We start from the raw sequence: 19764 nt of genomic DNA on the forward strand, positions 1-19764 counted from the left end.
TTAAGTTCCAGCAATTGCATATTTTAAAATGTTGTCATCTAAGCAGGTTCACACTGTTTTTCTCTGAGATGTGACCTTTTGGGTTGGAAATGTTTCTGAGACACATCCTTATTGATACACTGTAGCAGTTACTTCTCTATTGCTGTGATAGAACACCACTACCAAGGATTGATACACTGTAGCAGTTACTTCTTTGTTGCTGAGATAAAACACCATGACTAAGGCACCTCACAGACAACAGAGTTTATTTTGGCTTATGGTTCCTGAGGGATCCTTCATATTGGGGAGGCAGGGCGGCAATTGACAGGGATGGAGGAAGGAACAGAAAATTAAACACCCACATCTTGACCGGAAAGTACAAAGAGAGAGAGAGAGTGAACAGGAAGGGCACAAGACTATACACTCTTAAAGCTCACACCCAGTGACATGCTCCCTCCAGCAAGTATGCATCTCCTAAATCTCTCCAAAGAGTAACACCAACTGAGTACCAGGTTGTTGGGCCCCAGCCCCCATGGATCTCTGGGCATTGCTTGTCAGCTGATAGCCACAGGTGCATCCTGTTCTCTAGTCCTGGTTTGCAGCCCTAGCCTTGCCCCACTGACATCAACATCTAGTACAAGGAAAACATGGGCTCTTAAACCTGGAAGTTTTCCACTGTGCTGTAAGTCTGTATATAAGGCTGCTCCCTCCTTGCAAAAAAGGCATGCAGGCATGCACAATCACTCTCTTAGCACAGACGGCCAGGATGGCTCATCTTTTAGTTAAATCTCTAGGCTTTGGCCCGATATGTTAGACTTGCATGTGGCATGGGCACCACACCAGGTGTTCAAATTTGAGACATTTCTCATTCTGACCACCATGCACATGTATGGTTCATCACCTGCTTCTGCTGGTGGACATCTTTCCAGTGAGTCCAGATGTCATGTGTATCTTTCCCACAGGTGTGTGTGTGTGTGTAGCTTTGTGTTTTCCCGGGGTTTGCTCTGCCGTATTTGCATTTCTGAGACTCCTGGGGCTCACATGTGTGAGTTTCCCTGTAGGGCAGTAGTGTTAAACACTGGGACTTGTTGCACAATAAGGGAAGCACTTTGCATCACCCTCCCCCCCCTCAGAGGTAGTGAACTCTCACAAGGCAATCCTCTATTCCACCGATAGTGTGTTCTGATGTTCTGTTTCATATTATTAGATGCTGGCCAGGAACCAGCCTGCTGGCCAAGCCCTTCCAGGGTGTGTGAGAACCTGCTCTTATGCATGTGCCTAGACAGGAAATGGCTGGCTCCCATGCAGGACGGACACTCAGACTTACACACTAATACCAAATCAGTGTTCTGGCCAGCTAAGATGCCTTTTGCTCCTCTGCGCAGGGTTTGAGTTTCTACTGCTGTATCTCATTGACACTTGACTTTGGCTTTTGGTTTTGAAAGTCTGATGAATATGAATTATGCTGTGGCTTCTATAGAAATGCATGGGGCCAAATGGCTAGGGACCAAAACCTCTGAAATTATGTGAGAAAACAAATCTTCTGGTCATGACTGCAAAGTCAAACAATGTACTTCACACCCATTTAAGGTCAAGTTGTGTTTTGCACTCATCCCTGTAGTTCAACCACGTGGTTCATGTGAAAATCATGACAACTTTGCCTTGGTCTTTACATTGAAATGAAGGATGTTATTGTCCCCCGGTGGCATCTATGTCCCAGAGAATGACCTCATCAGCACCCTTTCACACCTGATAAACCTACCAGCATTCTTACTGCCTGGAATCATTCTATTATTCCTCTATGATTTTCCAAAGAGCATCAGGAACGGGTGGTGTGGTGTTGGGGTTTCCAAACACCCCCTAGACAGGCAAAGCTCCCAGCTCCCACTACCACTGTACGAAGTAAAATTGAATTACCGATATATGCACCTGCACTGATAACCAGAGTTAGATTCTGTGGAGGTATTTTCTGCATAATTTCACTTTTATTTATAGCTGAATAGTATTCCACTGTGTATATGTACCACAGTTTCATCGTCCAGTCCATTCATCTGTTGAAGGGCATTTATGTTGTTTCCATGTCCAGGTTCTTGTGAATATAACAGCTGTGGACATTGCTGAGCAAGTATCTGTGGGGTATGATGTCGAGTCCTTGAGGCGTATGGCAGGGAGTTGTATAGTTGGGTTGTATGACAGACTTCTTTTCATTTTTTTGAGGATTTTCCACACTGATTTCCAGAGTGGATGGACTAATTTGCACATCCTCCAACTGCAAGGCTTTAGGCTGTAAACTTTCTCTGTAGCCCCTCCCCCTTTAAATGCAAAGATTTCTGCTTGGGAAGCTGAGAATTTTCGTACCCCCTTCTCTGTGTTTTGAGTTTCTTGCCCTGCTCCTTGACTCAAACGTCACTTTGCTCTGGGTGCAGATTTCGCGTCTGGAGGGCACTGCAGTTAGGTGGCTTTCCTACTGGTGACTGGTGGGAAGGACAGGCTGGCCCAGAGTCCCCGGGGTGTGGCTCTGCCAGGAGGATTTGTTGGGAGCTCCAGCTGTCTCCCCCACATCTTTCTGAGCTGAGCCATCCCACCAGACTGCCGGGGGCTTTGCAAGAGCCTTGCAGAGATCCCATTAGCTCTGCTATCCAGGCTACAGACCCACCACTTACACTCTGTGTGCTCAGATGGGATGGACCCTCTTAGAGCTGAGTTATATTTGAAACCTTCCAAATACACGTCTTTTTATGGAAAATTGTAGACTAAAAAAAGACTCAAACCACAGCGTACTATGCGGAATGGGCTGACTGGGATGTTAGCATCTTGGATAAAGCCTGTTCTAGAATGGTGTGACCTCATTGGAAAGCAGTGCACTTCCGATAGCTGGGCGGCTTCCCATTGCCTCTTAAGCAGATGGGACTTCCTAAGCCAAGTGCCATGTTCTTTCATGTCTGTCTGTCTGTCTGTCTGTCTGTCTGTCTGTCTTCTGCCTGCCTGCCTGCCTGCCTGTCTGTCCCCCAGCCATTCTCCTTGCCCCAGTGCTGGAGCACACAGGGCTTTGTCTTTAGACACAGCAAACGTGTTCTCTCTCCCGATGCTCTCACTAGCTGTCCCTTCAGGTTGGAAATGCCTCTGCCTTTCGCCATCATTGCTGCCTTTGACTTCTTGTCATTCCCATGGCAGTTTAAATGGCACTCACCCCGAGAGACTTTCCCTGTGACCCAAACAGAAATAGCTTCCCTTCAGGTTCTCAGCACAGGGCTTGTCACAACCTGAGGTTTTCCTCGCTTCTCTGCCTCCCACCACGCACACGAGTTCCACACAGAAGGAGCCTCGTTGGGCTCACTCACCACGGCGCCCCCCAGCACCTCCAGCAGTGGTGAGCCGGTTGACTCCACACATGATTTGGCGAGTGTGAACAGTGCATACATACACTCAAACCACAGTGTACTATGAGGAATGGGCTGACTGGGATATTAGCATCCCGGATAAAGCCTGCTCTAGGATGGTGTGACCTCACTGGAAAGCCGTGCGATTCCGATAGCTGGGCAGCTTCCCGTTGCCCCTTAACAGCAGGCGTTCTGGGGCTGGGGGCGGCTCAGGGAGGTGGTAGGGGTGCGGGTATGACGCTCTGAACTTTGGCCATCCAGCACTCATAGAACACCTGCTATGGCTGCATGCATCTTAACTCTGGCACTGCGGGGTGAAGGGTTGGCATTTTGGTTTTATGAGTGCTCCACTAGCTAGGCTCTCGTGTATCTGACAACCATATGGTAGTCCTGGTAGTCCTGGCTGGAGGGCAGTGTCTGTGTGCCAATCCCTTGACCAGCATCCCCAGTCAAGTAGCACAGCTTCATCCGGGAGGTGATTAGTGTTTAGTTCAGTGCTTTCCTGGTGGAGAGAGGGAACAGAAGAGGGGAGGAAGTATAGAGAGAGGAAGAGGGAGAGAGAGGGGCACAGGGAGAGAAGGAGGGAGAAGTTATCTTTATTAGTGGTTCAGGGGAGACATACTAGAAAGGGCCAGGAGGTGGCAGTAGAAGCTTGCTAATCTTGAGATGAAAATTTCTAGACCACAGATGAAAATTTTATTGACTTTTCCTTAGAAATTAACACAGCATATTGATGTGGGGGTGGGGTGGTGATTGTAGTTGTGGTGGTGGTGTGTGTAAGTGTATGCATTATGTGTATATATGCATGCATATGTATGTGTATGTATATGAGTGTATGTATGAGTGTTGCACATTTATGTGTGTATGCGTGTGTACAAGTGTGCATGTATGCATGCATGTGTTCGAGCATATGCACATATGTACGTATGTTTGTATTTTTATATTTGTTGATTCTTGAACCAGCGAGAAGAGTTTCCATTCTCATTCCAGCTTCGAGATGTCCCTGAATGTCCTTGGGTTATGACTTTAGACTCGTTTTCATGAAATGCCCCTGTAAAATCAACAATTCTGTAGTGAAATATATTTTTAAAAATTTCTCACATCTGTAGATTTCAAGTAGAACACGTTTTTGCATAGAGATCGCAGACATGGGTGTCACTGGTCTCAGCAGTGGGGGCTCCCCAGTCCCTTTGCTTCTGGATGGGGGGCCCTGATACTGTTCCCCAGTGCTCTGCTCAGGCATCTGGGCGGTGGCTGTCTCTGTCTCTCACCTCAGTTCTGTTGTGAGGTTGTCCCGCTGGCGTCTCCTGACTGTTGTGTGGTATTCAGTCATTTCATCAGTTTGGGCACATGTACCAGGAATGACACACACAGTCATCTGCTCCAGATAGAGGACTGTTCAGGTGTGTGTGGCAGAGATTTTGGTAAAGGTTTGGATGGCCAGGCGGTGGTGGCGCACGCCTTTAATCCCAGCCCTCGGGAGGCAGAGGCAGGCGGATCTCTGTGAGTTCGAGGCCGGGCTGGACCAACAGCCTCCAAAACAATACAGAGAAACCCTGTCTCGTAAAACAAAAACAAAAAACAAAACAAAACAAAACAAAAGGTTAGGATGTCAATGCAGACAACCTGACATCAGGGGTCTGACCTGGTTTCTCAGCTAGGCTTCTCCTCCATACAGGGATCCTTACTGTGTGTCTTCTTCCCACCCCTGTTTTCTTGCAGACTGGTCTACCTTTTTATTTTTTATTTTTATTTCTCCCTGAGACAAGGTTTCCCTGTGTGGCCTTGGAGCCTGTCCTGGAACTAGCTCTTGTAGACCAGGCTGGTCTCACAGAGATCCGCCTGCCTCTGCCTTCCCAAGTGCTGGGATTAAAGGCATGCGCCACCACTGCCCAGCTGCAGGCTGGTCTTCATAAATCACAGAGATCTCTTTGATTTCGTAGGGCTGTCACTGTGTGTCAGGGGCTCACGTCTCTCCCATTGCCACCCCTGAACCTGCTACCCTAGCCATGCTGGGCTGTGGCCTTTGCGTTTATACAATTTGTGTAGGTTATTATTTAGCCAGCTAAGTCATGCTTCAAAACTTCATCTGGAGAGATGGTTCAGTGGCTAAGGTCACTTATTGCTCCTGTAGAGGACCCAGGTGTGGCTCCAGAGCCCCCCCATGTGGTAGCTCCCAACCCTCTGTAACCCCAGTTCTAGGGGAGCCGATGGTCTTCCTGGGCACTAGGCACACATGCATGCACACATGTGGCGCAAACGTGTATGCAGGCACTTACACATATACATAAATAAAAATAGTGCTTTTTTTACATTAAAAGGTACCTTGTAGAATTGGCCCCCGCGTCTTCATCCCCAGCTACAGCTGTGGTGACTTCCAGGCAATTTCCTTTCATTGTAGCCTCTCCCTTGCTGTCCTGAGGGTCATGCAGGCATTGTGTCAGTGTTTGTAACACCCCAACTGTATCTCCAGGAGATAAGCCCCAATTTCTTTGGAACTCTTTTTGGAAGCCTGACTGGAGCCATTTGGTGTGGCAGAGCCCGGGATCCAGGGGAGCAAAGGAGGCGTCTTGTGACTTTTCTTGAGAAGAACTCAAGGACCCCATTTCTTCAGCTCGTTATTGAGCAGTATTTCTTCATACCGAATGGGCGATAAATCCAGGCAAACGAGATCGGAGGGTGACAAGGGAGGTCAAAGCAATATGGAATATAATATATTTACTTATATACAAGCTGAGGGGACAGAAAGCGTGGCAGGCTTCCAGAGGAGAAGAGAGAGAGCGAGCTTCCTTTTCTCTTTCACTTCCTTTTATCCTCACCTCTGCTAAATTTCTCTATCCCCCCCGTTATGGGCGTGAAGAGTTTTGTGGGCTCACCTTACAGGAGGGAGAAAGGAGCTTTGGCAGTGGGCGAGGGGAGCTCGGCTTTAAACGACGGAGACGAAGCAATACCTGGGTGTCCTGGAGTCTCTCGGAAGCCGTAACTACAAATTGGTCAGAGTGGTGTGTGGACACGCCCATCTCCTAAGAGTTCCTGGTCCGGGGTTTTGTAGCTCAGGGTTTAGGCTGAGATGCTGTCTGTGTGCCTGTCTAAATGGAAATGGAATGCTTCAAAGACATCCACTTGCTTTTGCTAATTCTGTAAAATCTCGAGGAGAAAGGAAGATACTTGATACAGAAAAGTTGTTTTGAAAAATGAGGGCACACACATAAGGCAGACAGCACAGGGCCCTTTCCCTCTTCCGTCTTTTTGAAATATTAAATATTTCAATACTTGTTAAGATATGGCAGAAAAAAATTAGTTTTTCTAAATTCCCTCCCTGGATTAGAATCCAAAGGTTATTTAAAGTTAATGCAGCGGGAGCCTGGAGGTACTCTGGGATTCACCACTGAGGAGCGTGGCGTGAGGTTGGTTTCAGAGTGCATGCTTGCAGACCCAGAGGTGCCCGCTTGGTGTAGCATTGGAAGGGGTATCAGGTTCTGCCTGCACCAGCTATTCCCTGCCACCATGACCCCTTCCCCCAACTGCCCTCAGGACATCATGATTTTCTTTTTGTTTTTTAATTAAAATTTTAAGTTTTCATACCAACCACAGTTTCCCCACTCTCCTCTCCTCTCATTCTATACCCCCTCCTTTCTTATCCCCCTCCCTATGGATAGATGGAACTGATCCATGCAACGAGTATTGGAAAAAGGGGAGTCTAAGATATTTATTTAGAGAGAGCTGTCACTTACATTAGAAGCTGGGGATCAGTGCTCTAAGGTCTCTGAGCCTCAGCCAGGATCCAAGGCAGAGCTTTTACTTTCTTTCTCCCCTCATATCTCTCGCCTTTCCCAAGTCCCTCTATCTATGCCCCAAATGGGCGTGGCCAGTACCTCAGGTACATGAGATCTGCCCTACACCTATTTACTTCTCAAAAAGGATAAGACCTCTCACGGGAGTCAACAAAGTTGAGACAGGACTAAGCTCCTCCCCACTGCATCAAGACTGAGCAAGCCATCCCACCATAGGGAATAGGTTCCAAAGAGCCAGCTCATGCACCAGGGACAGATCCTGGTCTCACTTAGGTCCCCACAGACCAAGCCACATAACTGCCACCCACATGCAGAGGGCCTAGGTTGGTGTCATACAGGCTCCCTAGCTGTTGGTCTAGAGTCCATGAGCTCCCACGAGCTCCGGTCAGCTGTCTCTGTGGGTTTCCCCATTATGATCTTGTCATCTTGCCCCCCTTGTTCCTATGATCCCTTCTCCCTCTCTTCAGCTGGACTCCCGGAGCTGGGCCCGGTGCTTAGCTGCGCGTCTCTGCATCTGCTTCCGTCATGATTTCCATGTGTTGTGCCCTGGAGACCTGGACTGCGGTAACTTCTCAGATGCATAAAACGGGCAAATCTTCCCTTTTGTGAAGCAGAACTGACAGGGAAGTCTGAAACCATCAATGCTGGAGAGATGATATTTCCTTTTGTGGAAGAATTCTTCTCGACAGTTACACAATAGAGTCCTTTAGTTTTGCTAATTTTCAGTTCTTCGCACACAGAGGTTTTGCACGTTGCTTCTCCTAGGTAAAGTGACTCATCGTCTCCCGTTGAAAATTTACTTTCTCAGAGGACTTGGTCCTGCGTAAAACTCTCTTCTCATGCCATGCTATTTCCTTGAGCCCGGCTTGGCTGGGTGTATGGGCTGTTATTCTGTGGGGTCTCTTTTTTTTTAAATTAAAACTGAAAAAAATGATTCGACAGTCTCATCTCTGTACATAGAGAATTTTAGTCATTTCGGCCCCCACTTCCTTCTTTTCCAACTAGTCACTGTAGCGGCATCTTGCCCTCTGGGTGTGGCTTCAGGCGGAAGGCAGCAGAAAAGACGGAAGCATAAGGTGTGGTCTCAGTAGTGTTTCTCTCTCTCCCAGGCCAGGCGATCCGATAGGAAGGGCAGAGGAGCACTTTTTATTATTATCTGTGTAATTGCTCCCCAGTAAGCACCCATTCATCACTTATCTTGGGTCTCATGAAATCACCCCGCCCTCGCCTTCCAGTCGCCCTCACACCTTCATGTCTTGCGTGTGTGTGTGTGTGTGTGTGTGTGTGTGTGTGTGTGTGACTGACTTTAACTGGGGTTGCTCCCGTGAGCACAGGGAGGGACTTGTTTGCCGGACCACCAGCCGCTTACCAGTGAAAGCCGAAGAAAAGGACACCCCACTTCCCAGCAGCCGTTAGCTGTCCCTTAAGGAGGAGTGCGCCCTGTGAGCCCCGCCTGTGTTGGAATGTTGATGGGCTCAGCGTTGTGCAGGCCTTGCGAGAATAACCATGGCTACAGTGAGTTCAATGTGCAGCACCCACACCGTGTCCAGGAGACATCTCTTCATTGTGCACCCCTCCTCCCCAAGCTCTTTGAGTCTTTTTTGGCCCTCCCCCTCCTCTGTGGCGTTCTCCAAACCCCAGGAGGGGTGATACAAGCGCCTCTCAGAGATCCCCCCACCCCCGCCTGCTGCGAGTCTCTGCACCAACTCTGTCTCCTGCAATAAGAAACCTCTGGGTGGGGACTGAGCAACCTATGAGGGGGACGTGAGGTTGACCATACATCCATTTAGTACGAACAATAGCGGTTGGTTCTATTGGGGAGGGGGACACCCTCTTCCTCCTTCTCCTCCTTCTAAGTTTGCATGCGTGTGCCTGCTTGTCTGTATATGTGCCACGCATGTGAAGTGCCCGTGAGGGCAGAAGACGGCGTCAGAACCCACCTGAAACTGAACCCGGGCCCTCTGCAAGAGAAACAAATGCTCCAAACCGCTGGACCTCCTCCCCAGCCCTCTGTGGGGGTCTCCTTAACGGGGTATGTTCTGGATCAGACCTGAGGTGATGTCAGGAGGGCGTGACGGTGTCACGATGAAGATGGGGAGCCGCACTTATTCCCCTGGACTCTTAATTTAGCATGCCCGTTCTGTTTTGCTTCTCAGGGTTCTTGTTTGTGTTCATACTTTCCCGTGTTAAGATGCTTTTAGAACACACTACGATTTAAGGAAAGTTTGGTGGAGCCTTCTTTGTATTCATCTTCAGCGCTACATACGGCGGCAAAAGTGATCGATAAAGGGGGGGTCGAGCAAACGGGATTCACTGTCCTACAGAATGGCTCTCTCCTCAGCAGGACACCCTTTCTTTGGAAAGAGAAATTGGTTGCCCAAATCTTAAAAGAGGAGACGCTATTAAACCCAATTTTCTCACGTTTTAAAGTGTCCAAAGAGTGAGCTCCTTGGGAGGTCACACTCCTCAGAGCCTATCTAGCCCCTTTTGACCCTGAGGTGATTAGCTGGAGAGTTAGAGATATCTTGGCAGAAGACACAGTTACCCGGGACAGGTTTGGTTTTCAGCTGCCAGCTTCCGTTTCCTCGATGTCTCCTGTCACTTGGGGAGAGTGACAGCAGGCTGGGCAGGGTTAGCTGTGGCTGCTGAAGTCCTGTTCTGGAGGGACTTCCTGAGGCCCAGCTGACCTTGACCTTGGCTGGGCTTTTCCTTCGTGGTGGCCGACAGGCTTCTGAGATTATGGTCGGTCGTTGGTGGCTGAGGCCCTGTTTATCCTCTCTGAGCATCCGCTTCTTCTAGATGAAGGGACGGTGAGCACCCTGCCCAGGCCTTGTTGAGCTGTGAGGGTGACTCAAATCACTGAAGGGTACAGCTGGTTTCCTAGGTGCTTTTCCTGCATTTCCCTTGTGTGGCTGGTGCATCTCATGTCTGGTGAAGTCATTACCCCCCTGCCTTCCCCCTTGTTTCTCCTCTCACATGTTTGGTTAGCAAATGTTCTTTGAGGCTAGCTTGGGTGAGGATCCCCAGACTTTCTCTGCGTATGCTATTTTTTTTCTTCTATGTGCCGTAGCCTCCTTTGGCGTTAAAGGCTGCCCTGTCCTCCGGGTCTGTGTTTCCACAGGCTCAGGCTCTGTGTCTACCGGGGGGGGGGAGTTGGGCCTGAATTTAGCAGGCTGGGCAGCTGAGATGCGGTAGGCCCCTCTTGTCTGGCAGGCAGCTTGTTCATCTTGCTCTCTTATATACACTGGCCCCGCCCCTCAGCTCTGCCTACGGTGGGATGGGCCCCTCCCACACCAGTTACTGTCCCTGAAAATACCTCATGGGCAGACGCACAGGCCAGCCTGATGGAAGCAGCTCCTCAATGGAGGTTCCCTCTTCCCAGGTGACTTTACTCTGTGCCAGGCTGACAAAAAACCAGCCCAGTGCAAGGGCAGATGGGAAGCGCCACGGGTGTGGCCGAGAGAGACTCAGGGTGGGAGCGTGGAGTGGGCCTGCCCTTGCCGCTGTCCCCACTGTCACCGCTGTCCACCGCTGTCCTCAACCCCCAGGGCAGATCTCTTCACAGCTCGTTTTAGGACTAGAGGGCTGGGGGGGGCGGTTTTGGTTCCACGGGTAAAGCATTCGCTGCTGAAGATGTGAAGACCCTGGTTCAAATCTCCAGGGCCCTCTTAAAGCTCCCACTTTAGTGACTGGAGAAGGGAGGTGGGGGTGGGGGCATCCCTGGGAGCTCACAGGCCAACTGGGCCTGGCATGTGCCATGGGGAACAGAGACCTTGTCTTAAACTAGGTGGGGCGCAAGGGCCACCATTTAAGATTCTTCTCTGACCGTCACGCGTGTGCTATAGCATGCGTGTGTCTAAACAGAGAGCAAGGAGGGACAGAGGGACAGAGGGGTGGGGGGGACGGAGAGGGAGGGGCGGAGGCCGGAAGGGAGGGGGAGAAGCAAAAGAAGAGGGAGAGAGGGAAGGGTAGGGAGAGTGGGAGAGAGGCAGGGGGAGGAAGAGAAGAAAGGAAGAGGGAGAGAGAGAGGGAGGGGGACACATTAGAGCTGGAAGCTGGTTGCTGACTGCTTTATTGACAGTTAAAATCATTATAGGTAAATCTAAAAGAGAGGCCAAGGACACAGGTGTGTGGTTTGGGAAGGGCTGTACTCCCGGGAGCTGAGCCGAACCCTTTCTGGGCCAGCATTCTCCTCTGTAGAACTTAACAGTCACCTCCTGCCATCTTGAAATCAGCCCCGCTTCTCGTGGGGGCTCCGGGAAGCCACATTCTTTCCTGGACAGGCTGAGTCGGCAGCACTGGCGGCTGGCGGTGGCCTGTGGCTAGGCCACAGGGGCACACTGAGTAAAGGGCGGGCGCCGGGCTTCGGGCGCCGGGCTTCGGGCGCCGGGCTTCGGGCGCCGGGCTTCGGGCGCCGGGCTTCTGTTGGATCTGCGCTTCCAGCTTGCATTCTTTTCACAGGGAATGCAAAGTGCCAGACCCACAGGGAACCAATGTGGCGGCAGGTCTGGGATTCAGTAGGCACTCAGCGCTTTGAACTGATGGTATCGCTGTCAGTACAGTTTCCGCAAGTACAGGATAGGAAAGTCTTTGTGACTCGCTTGGGTAGCGCTTCCCCGGCGGCACAAGCTCCCTGTCCGATACCAGGCTCTGGGGGTGCAGGGGTACGAGGCATTGTTTCTGATCTGAAGGGGTTCCTGATCTATTTGCATGGCTGTTGAGTAGGCATGCAGAACTGTGGACTGATGGGACAGTCATGGAGCAGCGTGTGGCAAGAACGTGCTGTAACGCGTGTAGTGAGAGCCTGAGAGGAGACAGCGGGCTGTGCAGATGACCTTTAACCCCCTGCACTGAATCGATTCCGTCTTCCTCAAGACTGCCCTGACCCCGTGTTAGAAAGGTAGCCCCTGCCACCTCCCCATTTCTTTCTCCCTCCCCTGTGGCATTTTCATGTTCCATTTCTTGTCTGCAGCCCCAGTGGCTGACCTGAGTCACCATCTCAGAGCTTCCTAGCTCAGAACAATAGTTTTCTCCCCATTCTGCCCCAAGCCTGGGCTAAAAATCCAGGTAGTTCTGGGTGCAGCCAGACATCAGCTGAGCCTGCTTGCCCGCTGCCTTCGGTAGGACATCCAGGATGGCTCTCACACAACTGAGGCTGCCGTCGGCTAGAAACTCAGCTGGTGCTGCCCACCGACACATCTTCACGCCATCTCCCTATGAGCTGCGCTTCGTGTAGTGTTGGAAGCTGGATCCCAACCAGAGCTGTCTCGTGAATTGAACATTTTAAGAGACGGAAAGCGAATGGACCAGACCAGATGAAGGCTACAACATAGTTAGTTACTATGATAAAATACCCGAGGCGGTCTGCTTGGAAAGAAAGGGGCCTGTTTTGCTTGTGTCTATGGTTTCACGGCCTCATTGCATTTGGAGCCATGGTGAGGGAGTGCGTGGCAGAGGAAGTTACTCAGTTGGTGGTGACTGGGCAAGGAGAAGGAACAAGAGTAGAATGAGAAGACAGTAGGAGGAAGAGGAAGAGAGGAGAGGGCCTGGAGTCTCAACATCGCTTCTAGAAAATGCCCAACGACCTAACTCCTCTCATCTCCTAAATGTGCAACCACATGCTAGTCATGCTCCCGGCTGGCAGCTGACCCCATAAAGTACGAGCTTTGGAGTTACACATCTAATCTCAAGCTGAGGGAGGTGCTGCCACTCTTGTTGGAAAATGCTGTCTGCTAAGCCTCCCTCAGCCCCGGTGCAGAGTTCACTTTCCTTGTCCATTTCCTGTTGATTCTTGGTAGGTGTTAAGCCCCAGGAAGGCATGACACCCATTCATGTGTGTTAGGCATCTAGAACCAGGCCGGACACACAGCAGAGAGCCAGGCGACGTGACTTCTCACATGGCTCTGTTTTATAATCCTCTAGTGCTCTGCAGGCAGGCACGGGGCTTCCTGGCTCACTCCGGTGTTTCTCAGAGCACAGCAGGGGGTCAGTGCTTAGTTGTTACTTAATTTAACACAGTGCTCAGTGTTAAATGAATTAAGACAAGGTCGCCTGGGCTTTGAAGGACAGGTGGGGTTTTGCTAAGAAGAGGAGAGGCCAGGCATGAAGGCAGAGGAAAGCAAAGGATACGTGATGCTGTGATGTGCCATGGGTTAACCCTCCGTACACCGTGAATATGTTTTATTGTCATTGGTTAACAGAGAAGCTGATTTGGCCAATAGACCAGACAGAATAGAGCCAGGGGGGCATCCGAGCAGAGAGACACAGGGGAGAAGAAGGGCGGAGTCAGGGAGATGCCAGCAGCCACCGAGGAAGCAAGATTTGAGGTGACAAACCATGAGCCATGTGATAAAGCAGATGGATAAAAATGGGTTCATTTACTTGTAAGAACTGGTTAATAGTAAGCCTGAGCTAATAGGCCAAACAGTTTGTAATTAACAGTAAGCCTCTGCGTGGTTATTTGGAAACTGGGGGGTGGGAGAGAAACATCCAGTTACAGTAATGAAATTGGCTGTGAGCCCTCCAAGTCTGGGCCTGCCTGATTTGCCCTCTAGTCTGTCTCTCATAGGCTATAGCTGGTGGCCCTGTCAATCCTTAGCCTTGGACTAGATCTGACAAGGGGAGGCTAATTTTTAGGTCAGGTGGAAAGCAGGTGTGCCACGCAGGCAGACACCGTGAATCTAGACTGGGGTGACAGAGGGGTGCAAACACAACTTTTCAAAAATCAGCATTTGCAACTATAATGCCTTAAAAGCGCCGTGCCCTTCTCCCTGAATCTGCCGTGAAACCAGTTAGTAAAATCCCTAGGGACATTCTGGTTCATCCTTTCATGTATTTAAAACATTTTTTGCATGTTTGCATGTGTGCACACCTTGTATGTTGAACCAAGGCCTCTCACGGGAACCCAGGGCTCGCTGACTGGTCTACTCTAGCTAGCCTGCTTGAGTTGGGGATCCAGTACCACCATCCCCTGAGTGGCTCGCACTTCAGGCACTTATGTGGGTGCCGAGGATACAAATCCAGGCACTCACGCCTGCATGGAAAGCACTTCAACTATGCGGTCATTATCACAGTCCCGTTGCGTCTTTTCCTTTTTTTAGACAGGCTCTCACTAGGCAGGCCTGGCTGGTCTGGAACTTGCTGTGTAGACCAGGCTATTCTCAATCTCACTACCTGCCTCTGTCTCTACCTCCTGAGTGCTGGGGTTAAAGGTGTGCCCCACCAAGCCCCCCCCCCCCCCGCAACACGCACCATCTTAATCCATTAGAAATATTCACCAATAGGTAAATAGAGCTTATGGGGCATGGTTATAAATACATGCAGCTCATGTTTTTTCATCCATACTGAAAAGAAAAAAGAAACTACCCAATTATCTTCAGTTAGATTCAGCCACAGTTATGTTAAACGCCCACACAAAATCCTTTCTTTAGGCCTGTTGTTTGTGAAAAGTACCAATAAAAGATGGAGATTTTGTGCGAATGATGACTCATAAAGGTGTATACTCAGAGACTGACTTTAATTCCTCAGCCTCAGAACGCCACCTGCATGAGCCGGTGTTAGAAATGAAGTCAGGACTGGAGACATGAAGCATCCCACCCTTCCTGAGCTCTGGTCACCTGGTAACCGCATAGGATATTCCCCTGGTAACCCTAGGACATTCCCCTGCTAACCCTACGATATTCCCCTGCTATCTGCCTAGGGCATTTCCCTGCGAACCCTATGATATTCCCCTGCTATCTGCCTAAGACATTCCCCTGCTAACCTTATGATATTCCCCTGCTATCTGCCTAGAACATTCCCCTGCTAACTCTATGATATTCCCCTGCTATCTGCCTAGGACATTCCTGTTAACCCTAGGACATTCGCCTGCTAACCCTATGATATTCCCCTGCTATCTGCCTAGGACATTCCCCTGCTAACCCTATGATATTCCCCTGCTTCCTGTCTCTGGGAGCTGGGGGTGGCCTTGAGCACCTGACATTTGTGCTTCTACAGTTTGGTCATCTTTGGCTGTGGGAGCTTGAACATGTTGTCACCCCTGCTCCGGACTGTCCCTGAGCAGAGCCTGCCTCAGAACAACACCTTGCTGCTGCCATTTCATCCACCGGAACAGATGTCTTCACGGTGTCTCTCACACTCAGCTGTGTCTAAGACGGTGTGCCTGGCACATGTATCTTACCTCTTGACGAAAGTGTAGTGTCTTGACTTGGGTTTCTGGTGATGTGTTGAAATGCCATGGCCAAAAGCAATTTGGAGAGAGAATGGTTTATTCTGCTTACTCTTCCATATTACAATTTATAGTCAAGTGCAGTCAGGGCAGGAGCTCAAGCAGGGCAGGCACTTGGAGGCAGAAGGCCACGGCTGCTTACTGGCTTGCTCCTCGTGGCTTGCTCAGCCTGCTTTCTTATAGAACCTAGGACCATGGACCAGGGGTGTCCCCATCCACAATGTTACACCCATCAATCCCCAGTTAAGAAAAATGCTCTACAGACAACTTGCCTGCAGCCCAATCTTATGGAGGCATTTTCTCAATTTTTCCCTCCTTTCAGATGACTAGTTTATATCAAGTTGACATAAAACTATCCATCACATACAGTATATATGTAATGTACGTGAGTGGCGAGCATTCTTCCCGCCAGCCTGGTCCCAGAGCCGCGTCAGTCCCAAATGAACACGCAGGACACTGTACCAATTATGAAGCTGTTGGCTATCCTCTATGGTTTCTTGTTGGCTAGCTCTGACTTAATTATTAACCCATAACTCCTAATCTGAATATTTCCACGTGGTCTTCTCTTACTGGAGAAAGGGTCTGGACCTCTTACTCCTCTGGCATCCTGCATGGTGACTGACTGTGCCTCTGTTTCCCAGAATCCTCCACCTCTCCTAGTCCCACCTATCTTGCTTCCCTATTGGACAACAGTGCTTTATTCATCAACCAATAAGACAAACATATGCACAGAAGGACTTTTCCTATCATCTCCTCTTTTATGTCTAAATAAAAAGAAAGGTTTTAACTTTAACATGTCAATTTATATATAACAGAACAGTTATCAAGTGAGAACTATAGTTATAATATTTAGTCCATTAACATTTAGTAAGATTTAAAGAAGGTATTTTATCATCTATCCTATCTGTGTGAGTCTAAAGTCTTATATGTGGCTTATCTTTTATCATAACCAAGGAAAACTATAACTGTCTTCAACTCCATCAAAAATCGCAGAAGGATAATATATAAACACTAGAAAACACTAGAATTGAGATAGACATCTCACTACCTGGACAGTCACCTGAAGTTTCTCTGTAATGTTGGGGCATTCATCTTAAGCTCATAGGCCACAAAGTGTCTGGCCGACTTCTCAGCAAAGCAGGAAATTTAAACTGTCCACCTGCATTGGCAATTTGACAGTCAATTTTCTCTGTGTCCTGTAGAATGTCTGGCAGACTCTTCCATGAAGCAAGAACCCTGTAGGACTGCCCTATCAAGTTTAGCAGTCACTTAGCTGTGGGTCCTGTATGCCCAGTCTATCAAACAGTAAAGGCAAGAGCAGTTTCTTGCCCAAATGGCTAATCTTGCCATGTTGAAAGCAAACTCCATAACGAGTTTCTTCGATGCTCATCTTCCTCTCAGACATAATAGGTGTGTCAGGAATAGTTGTGTCTCACTATCATGAAAAACCCTAAACTATTTAAATGCGATATATTCTGTAGGTCTTTGAAAGATTTGAAGAATATCCATCTCAAATACATCTCTGTATATCTAGAAAACCTAACTAACTTGACTATAAGTTCTGACTATCATAGGTGACTACATACAATCTGTATTTAATTATGCATTAAAATTTAAAAGACCAGCATAAACACAATACTTAAACAAGAGAAGAAATATACACATCACAAAATTGACCTTAAATATCAATAAATGAAAATCCATACCAATAAAAAGTATTCATTTCCATATCATATTCTCTTTTTCCCTTTAGAAAGAGATTCACTGTGACCATTACCATTTATAACCACCCTGTATAAATGAAAACAAACATTTATAAACAATATTTGGGAATGTGGGCATCGTTTTCTCCAAACTACTTCCTGCTGTTAAGGGGGCACTGTCTTGGGAATCCTGAGAAGACCCAGAAATCCTGGCTGTAGTGGTCTGTAGCTGTATTATCTCAGCTGTTTTGGGATGTTGGATGACCTGGGCCATTGCTTCAAGGGGTCTTGCTTCATCAAACCATATAAATCTGGAAGGGATGCATAGCTTTTCATTTTCTGTGCAAACACAAGCAAAATCTTTTTTCCCAAGTAACCTCTCCTTATATTTAAATTTAGAAGTTAAAGCATTTGTAAAATATGTAAGTTGGATTAATTTAGCAGCATTGATAATCAAATGTCTTTTAGTAGTTGATGCTCCTTCCCCAGGAATTAAACAATTGAAAGACAACACAATAGCACACAGTATCCAGACTCTGTGTGTGTTTTTCATCTTTACGTGACTTTTAAATTTATCTATTCATTATTATTACTCTATTTCTTTTAATTGTCCCTTTTTCCTTTTTTGAGACAGGGTTTCTCTGTGTATTTTGGCTGTCCTTGAACTCCCTCTGTACACCAGGCTGGCCTTGAAATTACAGAGATCTGTTTGCTTCTGCCTCCTGAGTGCTGGAATTAAAGGTGTGAGCCATCACACCCAGCTACCCTTCCTTCCTTCCTTCCTTCCTTGCTCCCTCCCTCCTTCCCTCCCTCCCTCCCTCTCTCTCTCTCCCTCCTTCTCTCTCTCTCTCTCTCTCTCTCTCCCAGTATCCTGTTTCTTTTTCTCTCCCAAACCTATGTATATTTTTAAACACACTATAAACCTTTTAGAGGTTTTACTTCATCTGAATCTGACTTTACTGTAAATCTTTATGTTTTCTGGCCACATGTCTGTTATCTGCTAAACAACATTGCTAAAATTAAAATGGCAGCTGTTTTAACTGCTGGCTTTCCATCATGGTGGGTGTAAGTTTACCGCCAGCACTGTCTGCACAAATCTCTGCTTGTCTCTAACTAAACCTGAGAAAATGCTAGTACAAGAAGTTGTGCTTGTCTCTGTTCTTTTGTTTCTAAAATCCCTCTTAAGCTTTTGTTAGATTTATGTGGAAATTCTTGCCCCATGTTGAGGGTGTCATATGTAATGAGCATTCTTCCCTCCAGCCTGGTCCCAGAGCCACGTGAACACATAGGATGATATATTAATTATGAAACTATTGGCCATTTGCTATGGTTTATTGTTGGCTAGCTCTGACTTAATTACTAACCCATAACTACTAATCTGTATATTTCCACATGGTCTTCTCTTACTGGAGAAAGGGTCTGGACCTCTTACTCCTCTGGTGTCCTGCATGGTGACTGACTGTGCCTCTGTTTCCCAGAATCCTCTGCCTCTCCTAGTCCTACCTATCTTGCTTCCCTATTGGACAACAGTGCTTTATTCATCAACCAAGAAGACAAACATACACAGAAGTATTTCCCCCATCATATGTATATATTCACACACATGCCAGCTTTTTCCTTGGCACTTTTGGTGTGTGCATGTATATTTGGATGTATGTAGGTGTGTGTGTGTGTGTGCGTGCGCGCTCGGTACATGCATTAAATAACAGGGGTGCATGCTTGTGGAGGCCAGAGGTCAACCTTGGGAGACATTCCTCAAGAAGCTATCCCACCAATTTTTTTTAAGTTTAAAAACTTGTTTTTATTTTATGTGTGTGTTTGCCTGCATGTATGTAGTGTGCCATGTGTGTGCCTTATGCTTGAAGAAGCCAGAAAAGAACATCAAACACCATGGAATTGAAGTTATAAATGATTGGCAGCCCAAATCAGTTTTATTTTAATGAATAAGGCAGGTTGAGGGTCTGGTCCTCAAGGGTCACTTGGGCTTGGACTCCTGTAACCTTTTTTTTGGTGGTTTTTCCAGTCATTTTGTCTTGGAGCTACTGAGGATATTCCCTCTGTATTAACATTCCCTTTGCAGAGTGTATGCTAATAAGAGTCCACTCAGTAGGGTCCTCAAGGCTCCCCAATCAAGAGAACACGTGACTTGTCAGACCTTAAAGACATTTTAAGAAGTCTCCTGGAAGCTAGTTGACCTTGGAGGTCAAGGGTCTGTCACTGAACTCGAAACTCTCAGATTTGGCTGTGCTGGCCGTGGGAGCTCGAGGGATCTGCCTGCCTCTGCTTCCAGCGTGCTGAGATTGCAAGTGCCTGCCACGGGAGAGAGACATCACTGCTTTCATGTTTGACCCACCTTGATTTGTGGCTTTCCTGTGTTCTGTGATTGTAAAAGTTGATGTAACCATTTCCATGGAAGAACATGTCATCTGGGACAACCTGAGTCTGCGTTGCCAGGCAGCACTCATTCGTATGTGACTCAGTGTAAACATGAAGCAAAAAAAAAAAAAAAAAAAAAAAAAACCAAAACAACTGAGGAGCAAAGGTTCTCTGGCCTGTGACAATGGGTGAGGTTTGGTTTTGAAGTGGTGCAATATTCTGTGATTGGCATGAGATGGTGGTTGCTCACATTTGTAAACATGGTAAGATCCCTTGAGTTATACACTCTAAGTGGATTAATCCCA

At 48.0% G+C, this 19764-nt stretch overlaps 1 protein-coding gene across 4 annotated transcripts in view; it reads left to right on the forward strand.

Moving 5' to 3' along the window:
- Positions 1–19764, forward strand: part of Hhat (hedgehog acyltransferase) — a 236536-nt gene that overhangs the window by 50179 nt on the left and 166593 nt on the right. The window lies entirely within an intron of this gene.

Source organism: Mesocricetus auratus, unplaced genomic scaffold (assembly GCF_017639785.1).
Source record: "Mesocricetus auratus isolate SY011 unplaced genomic scaffold, BCM_Maur_2.0 Super-Scaffold_100676, whole genome shotgun sequence".
In the NCBI taxonomy this organism is placed as follows: domain Eukaryota; kingdom Metazoa; phylum Chordata; class Mammalia; order Rodentia; family Cricetidae; genus Mesocricetus; species Mesocricetus auratus.